Here is a 13,873-nt window from a genome sequence, read left to right as displayed (position 1 = left end):
CTTTAATATTGTATTGTTACCATTAATATCTAGACCATTTTTTAAATAAAAGAGAAAAAAGCTATTCACATTTCTATTTCATTTCATATAAAGAACATAGTGTAATCTTATCTCTCTAACTTATTTCTTGGACTTAAACACAATTTACATATATGTTCTCCAGTCCTTCCTTATCCTTTTAACTTGCTAGTTAGGTACTTAATACTGTTATCTGAAAATCTTCTTTTTAATAATATCTAGCACTCTGGTCTGTTTTACTGATTTTTATCTACATTACAACCAGAATTGAACTCTTCAGTGTTTTTCTTACAGAATTATTTGGTACTTTCTGCAGAGGGGATTCTCTGTGGCTGCCCTTTGTTTATGAAGATAACTCCTTCCCATTTAAGTCAAGTGAACCTTATTTGTTTCTTCCTTACAAAGTCCACTTAAAAATAGCCCTTTTGCTTATGCAGGACCCTCAGAGAAATTTCTTTCATGATAATGATGTCTTTGTCATCCATTTTAAATGCTGATTTTTGTTGGCTCTCCATGATTTGATCTGCAGTGTCTGTTGCATAGAAGAAGATGATAATGTCTCTACATAGTTCCTGTGATTTTGGATTTCTGGAGTTTACTCTGTATACTTTTTCATTCTTTGCAGCTATCTCTTCTTGTATCAGCATAAATTTGGTCAAAGACAAGGAAAGCTTCCTTTTAAGATTCTCTTTCAAAGGGTCTTGATCTTCTGCAACTTTTTTCAGTCTTAAGGCTTTCTCTCTAGTCTGATAATGCAGTTGAAGTATGACTTGTTCATGTGCTTTGGATTCAATTTGAACAGAGCTAACTCCTTCAGGGATGGGCAGTATAACAAGATAAATAAATAAATAAATAAATCCAACTTTAATTTTTCCTTTACCACCTTTATGCCCTTCTCCAACTGACCAATTCTCTTAAGATCATTCTTAATTTTTGAAATATCCTTTAATAATTTAGCCATTGTTGCTGGTATGTTTTTCGCAGTATGTTTATAGAGTCCATTTCCGATTGTAGACTTTGTATACTTGCAGCCATGGTTTTGACTGGTTTGACAGCTCCTGAAATTCCAGTGATACTTAACCTTTCCTTGTAGTAGCTGCCTGGGACTATTAGATGTCACCTTGCAGCAAGCATCCACATAAGCACTAGAGTATAACTAAAACTGTCCTTTCAGGCGTGTCCCACACTGTGATTCAATAAAACTTCCTTTAAAGCATTTCTTTTCTGGTCCTAAGCTAGCATCCCGTCAGCTCCAAAGAACAAAGAAAAGTTTATTTTTATTTCTGCTAAGCTGCTGCTAATCTCCAACACCTTTATTTCTGAACTTTTTCTTTAAAGCAGTCTTGTTTTACCTTTTTTTGGTTTTTGGTGAGCTTCTTGTTTACTTCAAGGTCTTCTGGTTTTTGTTGGACTCATCTGCAACAGTTTTGGGACCTTATGGATCTCCATTTCATCTTAATTTCTTCATGAGAGGTGCATGACTTGCATGCAGTCTTCCATGGGGAAAGTGAAGTCTCCGTCAGGGAACAATGGTGATGCCACTGGCTCAACTTCTCTACCCCAGTGAATCGCTATGGAAAGCATCCTTTCCTGTGTGGTCCTAGCCAGGGGAGGCAGTCTTTAGAGTCTATGTGGCTTCCTCTGCCTGTCCCCTTAATCTGGGGAGGCCTGTGGCTCCCTTTGAACTGGTTGCTCACTGGAGCTTTGGATCCTGGAGCAAGACCAAGACCAACCATCTTATGTCATGGCTAGACCAGAAGTTGTCTTCATCATATTATGAACATTTGTGTATTAAATGTTGTGCTTGTATTTTTCCTGTCTGTACTTTTATGTTTAAAATGGAAGAACAACATTAAGAATTGTTTTCTAGGCTGAGAAGCTGAAGTTTGGAAAACAGCATTTTGGGGGGCTTTGAGTTTATGATACCATCTAGGATTGTTGAAATGTCTGGTCTGTTGAACTGATGCTGAAATTTGTTTTGCCAGAATTTTCTTAAACCTTGAACATTAGAGTTGAAATAGGGTGCTGTTTGGAAACAGAATAGTGTGGAGGGGGAGATTCGATGGTGGTGTGAAGTTGAAATTTGTTTGCTAGACCTAATAGCTAAACCCCTCTCAACTGTTCTATCAGCATGTGAAAAACAAAGGGATCTGATGAGTCACTGTGTTCTATGACCCCTATATTACCTGAGCAAAGCCAGGAAGAGTACTTCGGCAACTGCTGATTTTTTTTTCTAATTATTGGAAGACCTGAGTCATTCTAAATTATATTACTTCAGGTATTTGTGCTATCTCCTACTGCCCCCCAGTGAAACTGGAATAAGTGTGAGATTTGTTATTTGGTTTACTTGTTTCTTCCCTTCTATTCTTTAAGAACAAGTTCAAGCAAGCAGGGTGTATGAGAACATGGTATAATAGGTTTTATTTAACACTGTACTGTTTGGATGTGAAGCTGACAGGCAAATCAAACCCACGATGACTAGAGATAGATATGTAATGGACTCTTCTCAAGTAGACTAACACAGATCTTTCTCCACACTTACTTTGTGGTTCTCCTCCCACTTGCAAAATAAATCAGCTGCAAATAATCCAGTACACAGAACATCTCCAATGAGCAACTCTAAATACCTATTATTAGATAGTCATGATGGATTATATCTCACCACAACAGCAGTCTGTGATGCATATTTAAAACCCCAGTTGTACACGACTGCAAATGCAGTTTTTGACTGCAGCAGTTCAGATAATAGGAAATGTGAAAGTGTGTAAACAATGTTTTCTTCTGCTTAGAATATTTAGTTCTTTTTCCATGATTTTGTTCCTGAGAGTTTCTGATGGATAAGATTGCATTTTTTCTTATGTGATTTTATTCAGTAGCAATTATGGCCCTTGTTGTCCTGTGGAAAAACAGCTGTACTGTATCTCTATTGCTGTGTAATGCTAGTCCAGATATATTTAACGCTTTGTGCTTGGAGAAGTCCAAATGTGCCACTTTTGCAGTGATCATATCTCATCATTTCTTCGATTCTTTCTTCAGAGTCCCCCAGAAAACTTTCCTTACCTTCTGGTTTTCTTTCATCGCCTTCTTTTGCCGGTTGTCTGGCTTTCCGGACGTCACATCGTCCTTTCTAGTATGCAAGCTGTTGGCAGGTTGGCACCACTCGGTGCCCGGCCAAAAGGATCTCCGACGCCCCATCACTAAAGGGGTGTTGCGTGCCATCACCGGGGCAATGCACAGAATTTGTTCAGCAGACTACGAAATTCTGTTGTTCACGGCCGCATTTCACTTGGCCCATCATGGGGCGTTCAGACCCAGAGATTTAGTCACCCCCTCCCGAGCTGTGAGGCTGGCTAAGGTGCTCCAGTTTCGCCACTTAGTGGTGGCAGAGGATGCCGTGTGTGTTTGGTTCTCCCATTCCAAGACAGATCAGGCGGGGCGGGGTATATGGGTGACTATGCCAGCCTTACCAGATGATACCATATGTCCCCGTGCCTCCACAGCAGTCTGGTTACCGTTCAGGCCCAGGTGGGAGGGCATTCTTTTCATTCATCAGGACTGTTCCCCGCCGACCAGGTATCAGATGTTGGCCATGTTAAGGGGTTGCCTGAACGAATTGGGGTTGCCCTGCAAGGAGTTAGGGCTCCATTCATTCCACATGGGGCAGCCAATGCAGCGGCCCAGGAGGGCAGGGCCCCGGACCAGATTCAGGCCGTAGGCAGGTGGCGTTTGGGAGCCTTCGAGGCTTATGTGCGTCCTCATTTATCGCTTTAACCCCCCCCTTTGCAGTCTCGCCAGCATAACGGAATCACAACATCTGTGGGGAGAAGCCGAGCCGGGCGTCCGGTCTTCTCCATGGTTGGTGCCCTTAAAGAAGAGCCTGGGGGTGGGGCGGGCTGGTAAGCAAGCCGGTAGGCTTAGCTGGTGCCTGCCACCCCAGCAAGAAGGGTTGACACCAAGGGTATCCACCCCGGTGGCTCCCGGCTTCCTGCCAATGCCCCAATAGGGATTGGGGACAGCATGGTCAGGTCAGCAATGGTGCTGACCTGCTGATGTTGCGATCCGTTTGTCTCCCAGCTTCTTGAGTGTTATGTTTGTTAATTAATTAATTGGGCTGCGGCCCAATCTATTTCCAAGTCCTTGTTGTGTTTATTTGCCAGGGAAGGGTCTACACCATCTGCACGCAACTACAAATTAGGGATATGATGTTATGGAGATTTCCAGAAGCTAATAAGTTATACTGTGTGTCTTAAAAGAACCCTTGTTGTTCAGTAATTAAAAGCAGAACCTGATCATTCCATTGTATGAGACAAGTGGATCTGGGTGCCAAACCTTCTCAAAATGTCTAATGTGATTTTTTTCAGAAGGGAAAAAATAAATTTATGTCATTTGACGCAGAAGAAAATATCTTCAATATTTTACAAACAAGAATTGAATCCCTCCTGTTCTTTGTAAGCTCTTCCTCCGTTGCTACATGGTGTTGAAGGTTCTCCTATGACTGGCCAAAGGGGAATGGTTAAAGGAACTAAAATCATAAAGGTTTTGCAATATGAGAAACAGTTCAAAATATACATTAGTATCTACGTTGTATACCTGTGTGTGTGTGCATGAGAGAGAGAGTGAGAGTAATGGCAGGTATTACATTGCATTATGCCATAGTGTTTATGAGCACGAATATGCATTGGAACTAAGACTGCATCTATTCTAGTTCAAGAGATCCTAGAGAGATGCAAATTCTGAACAGTGGCAATGCTAGTAACAAAAAATAAGCATCCCGAAAATGTAAGAATGGTGGCAAATTGGAAACAATGGTTTCCAGGGACAAGTTTCAGAAAATACCAACTGTCACCTGTAAATAAAGGCAGTTGGAGTATGTGGAGTTTATTACATTTATTTTCCCCGGGTTGACAATGAAATCTTCAAAAAGGCTTATGACACTTTTAAAACAGTAGCTTTTTTCTCTCTCTTACTTCCACTGTTGGTCCCAGGAGGGGAGAGTATCTTTGGAGAGCCTAGAGCAGGGAGAAGCCAGGTGCTGCTCTGAGCAGATATTGGAATGGCAATTTCTTAGATGGAAGACAGTGATTACTATATAATCTCTCCTACCTTATCCACTGTCATGTGCTTGTGTGTACACTGTTGTCTTTTTACACTTGTTCCTTACTGTCCCCTTCTTCCCCTACACTGTAGCCTCTGTTTCTAGCATATCTAGTAGCTGGGTATTCTGTAATGGTTATTTACTGTGTAATTGTCCTATAAAGTTTACAGGATGGTGATCACTCAAATATAATTAAATGCACAGCAGCAATAAAAAACATTTAATTTTGGAACCCCCTCATAAAATTCTAAACGCATAAATATTTCTTGCCAAAATACCTTTCATACATATCAATAAATTCTAAAGGATGTGCTAATGGCATTGTATTGGCTTTCACATGAACCTGGGAAGCTAGGTAAGAGTCAGGATTAATGTGTGAAGCGTACCACTAATTCACTTAAGTGTGTTGGCACTTGGTTAGTTTACTCTATCTTTAGCTATTATAGTCTGAGGTCTTTGATGATCTGTTTACTGATAAAGTTTACTGATTTTATCTTGCCTGCTCAGGTACCTGGCTGAAGTGGGGGAAAGAAAACAACAAAATTGGGAAACTCTTGATTACTCTTTTTTTCCAATATAGAAGTTGAGAGATTTGGAGGCAGTACTGAATAAACCTGGTATGAAAAGTGTCTTCCTTTGTAATGAGTTGTGAGGTCAGACCACGTCTCTGGTCTTGCGCAGTTGAGTGGTTTTTAAGACTGAGTTAGAAAATACCCAAGAATCAGCTTTGAAACAAAAGATAAATTTTACTGTGCTGAATTTGATAGTTCACACACAGGGTAACACTCTATAAGAGTCACCCTTACCCAGACAAAGACTTCATTTTTTATAGATACAAAGAGTACATAAGTCATATAATCATACCTGCATATTAACCTATAAGATCATTTATAAGATCATGGAGTGCCCAGGTTTATAAGATCATGGAGTGCCCAGGCGCTGATTAGGTGCCCCTTCTACTCTATTCCTCCGGTTTTCGGAGTCCCCCTGTCATCTAGGGGAATCCCTGAATCCACCTTTTGTTGTATTTTCTGGTCTTGTTCCCCCTTTTTTGGGAGAGGGTTTAATCTGGGGTATTGCTGACGCCATTTTACTGAATTACTGCTGCGTTTTAAATATTTAAACTTTTAAACTTACATTTTAATTTAATGGGGGTTTGCTTATATACTGTATGTGGGATCCATGTTGTACACCGCCCAGAGCCCTTTGGGGATTGGGCGGTATAGAAATCAAACAAACAAACAAACAAACAAACAAACAAACAAACAAACAAACAAACAAACAAACAAACAAACAAACAAACAAACAAACAAACAAACTTTTCCCCATACACGTGTTTTCTGCATGAGCATTAACATCTGATTGGCTGGTCTGATTCTTTCTGTTACACAAACGCTGGAATTTTCCTCTGCTCGTGTCTCCCTGCCCATTTGCAAAGGGGCTGCAATAAACTGAATTCTGCCTTTCGGGTTTTCAAGATAACCAGTTTTTCCTACATTCCTAAGTTTGTTCCCAGATAGAGAAATACCTCTCCAGGGTAGAAAGATTTCACATATCCTTGATTCTCTTTAAAAGGCTTAAAACTGATTTTAACAAATATACTAACATTGCTTCTATTAGAATAGAATTATAGTAAAATACAAGTAAATATAAATCTCTCATCATTTCAGTGTTCCTTTAAAATATAGAAAAACACATTTTCAATTAACTAATCACATTCCTTTCTATTCTAACATCTGATCTCTTTATTGCTATGTTATTTCCCGTAGGTATCCCATATAGCTAGTTCTGAAAAACAAGGTCATAAAATATATGTCTTCTTTCATGTCTTTAGCCCTTATTTCTTTTATGGCTTTGTTTATTTCACGTAGACCATCCCCTATAACTAGTTTTGCAAAACAGGTCTATATGGTATATCTTCTTGTCACGTCTTAATCTTTAGTGACAAGATCTTAGTGATATTATCTTTCCTTTGCCTGAATGACTACTGACAAGCTGCTATGCGCAGTGTGACCATCTGGCCTAGACAGTGGTTCAGAGCAAATCTTTGATTTTATAAATTAATTTTTCTTTAATTTCAAATACAGTTTTTAGGCCTATGGCCCATCCCCACAGAGTGAAATTACATGGGAAAGTTCAGTTGATTGATCTAGCTGAAATTGTGAGGTGCAACAACATTTGAGAAATGTTGAAAGGAGGAGAACAGCAGCAAATGTTGGGGAGTGGGGAATAATAATTGACACTCAGCCAAGTTAGATGTGGTTTATGATGCTAAGAATTAGTTTGAAGCTTAACTTTAATCTTCCCAGAAAGTATTGCTACATGTTGCCTATTTTCCGTATGGTAAGAAGTTCTCAAGGGAACACTTCCTGTGTTCATTTTACCTTTAGGTGAGAGCTCACTAGAGACTTCTGTGTTTGTAATATTTGCTTTCTATACAATATCTGATTTCTATACAGATGGAAGAGAAGAGGCATCCCTGAGCATAGTAGGTTTCTCAGATCAAGATGGTGCTTCACTTTTATCTGAAGTGTGGTTTTTTGCTTTTCCCAGATCTCTACAGCTCTCTCACATGCACATTAACACACTTCTCTTCAGCTTAGAGAGGGTCATCATCTCATTCAAGAACAGAACTGTCTCCTAACTATTAGTGCCTATTGAGGAAACATCTACTGCCATTAAGGAACATTAACAGTCTTCTGTTAGAGGCGCTGGCTCCCTCAATGGATTGATTCACAGTACTTGGAGAGCCATCTCACAACAATACTTCTTTCCCAGAATAAGAGGGGCTGTATCTAGGTCAGTAGAAGCTTAAAGCTCCTCCTGGAAAAGAGATTAAATGGATAGTGGAATAGGAAATTTGAGGCATATCAGATGGTTCATCATCAGCTAGGTGCATATTACCAGGTTATTTCCTGATTTTTTTGTACTTTTGAGTAAGAACTGCTATCTCCTTGACAGTTTTGATCCAAACTATCACCAGTTAACTTCACATATTTTATTTATTTATTTTATTTATATCCCACCTTACTGCCCAATGGACACCCAAAGCAGCTTACATAGTTCTCCTCTTCTCTATTTTATCCTCAAAACAACCCTATGGGGTCAGTTAGGTTGAGAGTATGCGACTGGCCCAAAGTCACCCAGCGAGCTTTCATGACAGAATGGGGATTTGAACCTGGGTTTAGTTAGATCCTAGTCTAACCCTTTAACCACTCCGCTACATGGGCTACTTCAAAACAAAACAAAGGCCCCTTCCACACACGCAAAATAATGCGTTTTCAAACCACTTTCACAACTGTTTGCAAGTGGATTTTGCTATTCCGCACAGCTTCAAAGAGCACTGAAAGCAGTTTGAAAGTGCATTATTCTGCATGTACGGAATGAGCCTCAGCTTGCTTGCTATTTTTCTTTCCATCACTGAACATTTTCAGTAGCTCTTGAAGAAACTTTCAATTTTTTAAAAAAACCTGATACATACCCATACAACAAAATGATTAACTTGGCCACACCTTCTTTGTGTAAATTAGGGGTAGCATTGATAGTGTGTTTTAGCAAAATAAACACAACACACACCAACATCTATGCAAATCTGAAGCTCTCCCTCCTAGACTTTATGGATTCCCAAAAATCCACAAGGACTCCACTCCACTCAGATCCATTGTGAACACCACTGGATCCCCTACATATGATTTGGCAAAATTTCTGGCTGCACCATTACAAATCCATATTGGACTTACCACACATTACATTAAGGACTCAGCCCTCTTTATTGAAAGAATCGGCAATGTTAAGCTCAGCCCCAACAACAAACTGATCAGCTTTGATGTGGTTTCCCTATTCACCAAGGTCCCCACAGCGGACACCATCGCACTCATTAACCAGATTTTCCTGAAAATCATTACAGCCCTGTACTAACATTGCCTCACTACAAGCTACTTCCAATGGGATAATGAATTCTATGAACAGGGAGATGGGGTAGCCATCTTAGCCCTGTAATAGCAATTTTTTTACATGGAATACTTTTAGAAACAAGCTCTGGAAACAGCACCAAAAAAGCCCACTATATAGTTCCATTATGTGGATGACATGTTCACAATTTGGAACCCTTGGAGAAGAACTAAACAAGTTTCTGGACCATATTAACAATATCCAACCGCACATCCAATATGGAAAAAGAAAATGAGGGAAAACTACCATTTCTAGATGTCATTTCTAGATGTCTTAGTCATTCACAAACTGAACCAACAATATACAGAAAACCTACACACACTGATAGATATCTACATAAAAACTCTAATCATCACCCAGGACAGAAAAAGAGCACAATAAAAACGTTGGTAGATCATGCAAAAAGAATCTGTGAACCCCACCTCCTTCCAGACGAACTGAATCACCTAAACTGGGCTCTACAGGCTAATGGTTACTCCAGTACAGACATCAGAAGAGCTGCAAGACCAAGAACAAACCACAGGAAAGAGGATAAACAGCCACCCAGAGAGAAAGTGTTCTTACCATACATCAAGGGAATCACTGATCATATAGGGAAACTGTTGAAGAAACATGACCTACAAACAATCTACAGACCCATTAAGAAAATTCAACAAATGCTACATTCAGCAAAGGATAAGAGAAATCCTCTAACTTCTGCCAGAGTCTACTGCATACCGTGCAGCTATGGATAAGTCTACATAGGAACCACCAAACGCAGTGCCCAGACACGAATCAAATAATATGAAAGGTACTGCAGACTAATTCAGCTGGAAATATCAGCAATAACAGATCATGTGATAAACCAAGCTTGGCATATAATATTATTTGAAAACACAGATATTTTGGACCACTCTGACAACCACTACGTCAGACTACACAGAGAAGCCATTGAAATCCACAAGCACATGGACAATTTCAACAGAAAAGAAAAAACCATGAAAATGAATAAAATTTGGCTACCAGCACTGAAAAACACTAGAATCAAGACAGTGACTAATGAACACCACCCAGAAAAAGGATGTGTTCAGGCAGTAAGCAATCAAAGGGATCAGAAAGCCAGGCTACTACAATGCAGATGCCCTCACTAATTGTTTATGCTGTCTTCATGGTTACTCACATGCTAAATGGCTTGCTAATTGCACCCTTTATGCTTGTTAACAGGCAAATGGAACACTCTTCCTCCAACCATCCGGGCCCTGCGTGACTTAGAACAAGTTCTGCAGGGCCTGCAAGATGGAGTTTTTCCACTGAGCTTTTGGAGAGGTCGGCCGTTGAGGGTGCCATTCCCTGTATTTTACACTCTAGTCTATCTGATATTCCATCTAGTGACTGCCCTCAGTGAGTTCTGTTGTTTGCCATCTTGTCCTATGGATTCAGGATTTGATATTGTTTTATGGTTTTAGCTGGATTTTAATGGTTATGTTTGATTGGTCTGTACACCGCCCAGAACCCTCCAGGCTAAATAAATATTAGTTATTAGCTACTTTATGGCTTCTTTGTTCCTGATTGTGAGGATTCAGGGATGTTCAAATGCTGTGGAAAAAGAAGTTGGAAGTATAAGAGTGTATGGGGAGGGGAGGAGTAGAAGAAAAGTAGCCTTTATTTGTAACTGCCTATTTTCTTCTTTCTGCAGTATTTGAAGCTGGGTGCTTCTTACTTGAATACTACCAATGGCTTAAGGCTAGTTGTTAGGCAGGGGAGATGTGAAGCTACTGCTATAGAACCACTGAAAATGATTCTATTCTGTTAAATGGCAGTGCCAGTTTTCAGAATTCTGTGGAGATTATTACATTGTCCTTCCTTCCAATGGTGCTCTGAAAATGGTGATAAAATGACATTGCTTCTTAATTCAGGTAGCCATAAGCAAACCTCAGGATGCTCTGCAGAAGCTCAAAGGCAGCTGCTTGTTTACTTTGAACTTTCAAAGACCTCCTTCTATCTTCTATCCACTATATATTGTACTTGGAACTCTTACTTCTCAGTATGAGAAGGGTCACTCTGGAGATTAGTTCTGGGATGAGAAGAACTGTATGTTATGCAACAGACTGGTAAGAATAACTGATAATATTGGAATCAGGGAACATATTTTTCCTTCGTAGCCATAGGCAACAGAAATTTAATTTCAAGCAAAATTTTTGATTGTTACAGTATGCTGGTGAAAAGTTATATTAGGCCATTATATCCCATTCCACAAAACTGCTATCATAGAGGACTAGTCCATAAAGAGTCTTGTTGTGCATCTTCTGCTACAGACTAGGAGGCACATTATACAGTATGTTTCTTCACTTGTTTATGTTAGTTCTGTGATCATACAACAGCTGGGGGAATTACTTTTGAAACAAAGTGGGGCAAATGGATTTGGACCAGCCCTGCAGAGGAGGGCAGGGTTCCTGGTTGTTCCACTCAGCAGTTTTCTCACATAAAAACTGCACACACAGAGCAGCAAAATGAGTAAAATAATTCCCTCTCCCAATCATGGCATTTCTGTAAGAAAATTGCTGGGAGGAGTAGGCAGGTACCTCCCCCGGCCCTCTGTGGTGCCATTTGGGATGTTCTTTTTTTTAATGAGCAAACTAGTTAACTTGCCTCTAGCTAACTTGCAGAGTGAAAACAAAGAAATGAGTCAGTGCTCAACTTTCCCTGCCCTCTCTTATAGACCCAGAGTAAGGCCTATTGCAAGTTTGGAATCAAAAAGGAATTTTCCTCCAGGTCACATTGGCCAAAGATTGCCTTACTCTGGGTGTAGAGCTAGGTCATGGGGGGGGGCGGGGGTAAGTCGTGAATTTCCTGTGTTGTGTAAGGGGTTGGACTGGAGGACCCTTGAGATTCTTTCTGCTTCTATGGTTTTGTGTGCTTAAAGTCTAGTGAATACATTGACAAATAAAATGCAGCCAAGGGGAAAAACTATTAGGGATGGTTGTGAATTGGTCCTCCTTTTCCCAGAGTCTGTGCACCTCCCACAGAAGCTCTTTAATTGAAATTTAACCTTGTACGTTTCCTTGATGACTGGATATATTCCATGTTAACTAGATTCTTTGTATTGGGGTTTCTCAATTTTGAAAGGAAGTCAAATTTGGGTGTTGTAACCCCTACAAAAAAGTCTGGACTGCAGTGTATTCTCAAATTATTCTAGATGATTCTGTGAAGCTTTTGTAAATCTAAATTTTAAATTATACTCTGGAATCAATCCCCACTATTGAGACCCAGAAGATCCGGTCATTCTTGCCTCTCCTACTGACAAAGAGCAACTCCATAACTAGAAGGCATGCTTTGCCATGAAGTTGGAGGGGCCATTGTTCTGCCTCAAAAGATATTTCAGTATGGTTTTGCTTCCCACCTGCTGGGATGTTTTCCCACTATCCTGTGTTTATAGGATGAATTTGTAGCGGTTGAAAATTGTGAGTTTGTCCGTTTTCCGGGAATGGGCTTCTTAACCATCCCAGACTTCAGCCACGATTTGCCTCGGGGATGTACGCCCTCAACTTCCCTGCCCCCCATCCCTGCTAGGGCAGGGAAGGAGAAGGGGGAAGATAAGAAGGGGAGGGACCAGATGGAGAAGGAGAGGAGTTCAGAAGCAGGAGAACGGAGACTGAAAGGTAGCCTCAGTGTGAGAGAGAGAAAATAGGAGAGTGGAGGAACCCAAAGTCCAAAGTGGGAGGGGACCAGGCAGGGAAAGGTAGAGGCAAGGGATGTGCAGAAGAACAGGCGGGGAGAGACCTAGACCCAGGGTTAGCCCTCTCCCCAGTGACCAACCTGTGTCTGCTTCAGGCTGTTTGCCAGCCTTGTCAGCATCCCTGCCCTACCAGGAAGATTCTGACTTATCCTGACTCCTGTGGCTTCAGAGGCTCTTCCATACAAGCCACTCCCAGGAGAGCGGGGGGTGAGGACAAGGGGAACAGCACCCATGCAGGGGTAGGCGGGATGGCACAAGTGCCCCCTGGAGAGGGGGTAGAGGAGGCGCAGTGCTACATCAGTATTTGGGATCTATTTTGCAATCATGCCAAGTGAAAGGAGATGTCTCCTGGAAAGAAAGGAAACTATTTTCATCTTTGACTAAACTGCATTAGATGAAATACAAGAAATAATGACCTTTTCACTTCTTGGACGTTAAAGTGAAAGTAGAAACAAAGAAATGATGGGGAATAGTTACCAAAAATCACATTCGAGAACATGGCATCATCATTGTAATCTTCCCTTATTCCAGTACAACTTAAGATTGGACTCCATTGTTGAGCAGCATCTGTGGAAGTGTCCAGAGCACCGTCTGGTCCTGTTTTATTGGATCAATTTCAGTTCTTGAAGTCCAAGGAAGTGGACAAGTTGCTTGCAGGAATGTGGCCTACTACTTGACTGCTGCACCCTTGTCCGTCCTGGCTGATAAAAGCTAGTCTGGTGGGAGGGGACTTGCCCAGAGGGTTCAAGAGATAATAAATGTCTTTGATAGAAGGGGCAGTGCCAGTGCTTTTGAAAGAGGCAGTGGTCTGCCCCCTTTTGAAGGGGCCCTCTTTGGACCCTATGGTGCAAAACGATTGTCACCTGGTGGCCAACATCCCATTTTTGGTCAAGGTCCTGTAGACGGTGGCTTAACTGCAAGATGAGTTGGAATAAACTGATTTTCTGGACCCATGTCAATCTTGTTTCAGGTGTGGTTATGGAACAGAAATGGCCTTGGTCATCCTGACAGATGACTTTTATTGGGGGAGAGACCCTGTTGATTCTTCTTGATCTCTCAGCAGCTTTTGATACTATAGACCATGGTATTTTGCT

This window comes from Sphaerodactylus townsendi, linkage group LG01, assembly GCF_021028975.2.
Source record: "Sphaerodactylus townsendi isolate TG3544 linkage group LG01, MPM_Stown_v2.3, whole genome shotgun sequence".
Classification (NCBI taxonomy): Eukaryota; Metazoa; Chordata; class Lepidosauria; order Squamata; family Sphaerodactylidae; genus Sphaerodactylus; species Sphaerodactylus townsendi.
Note: the sequence above shows the minus strand (reverse complement) of the source record.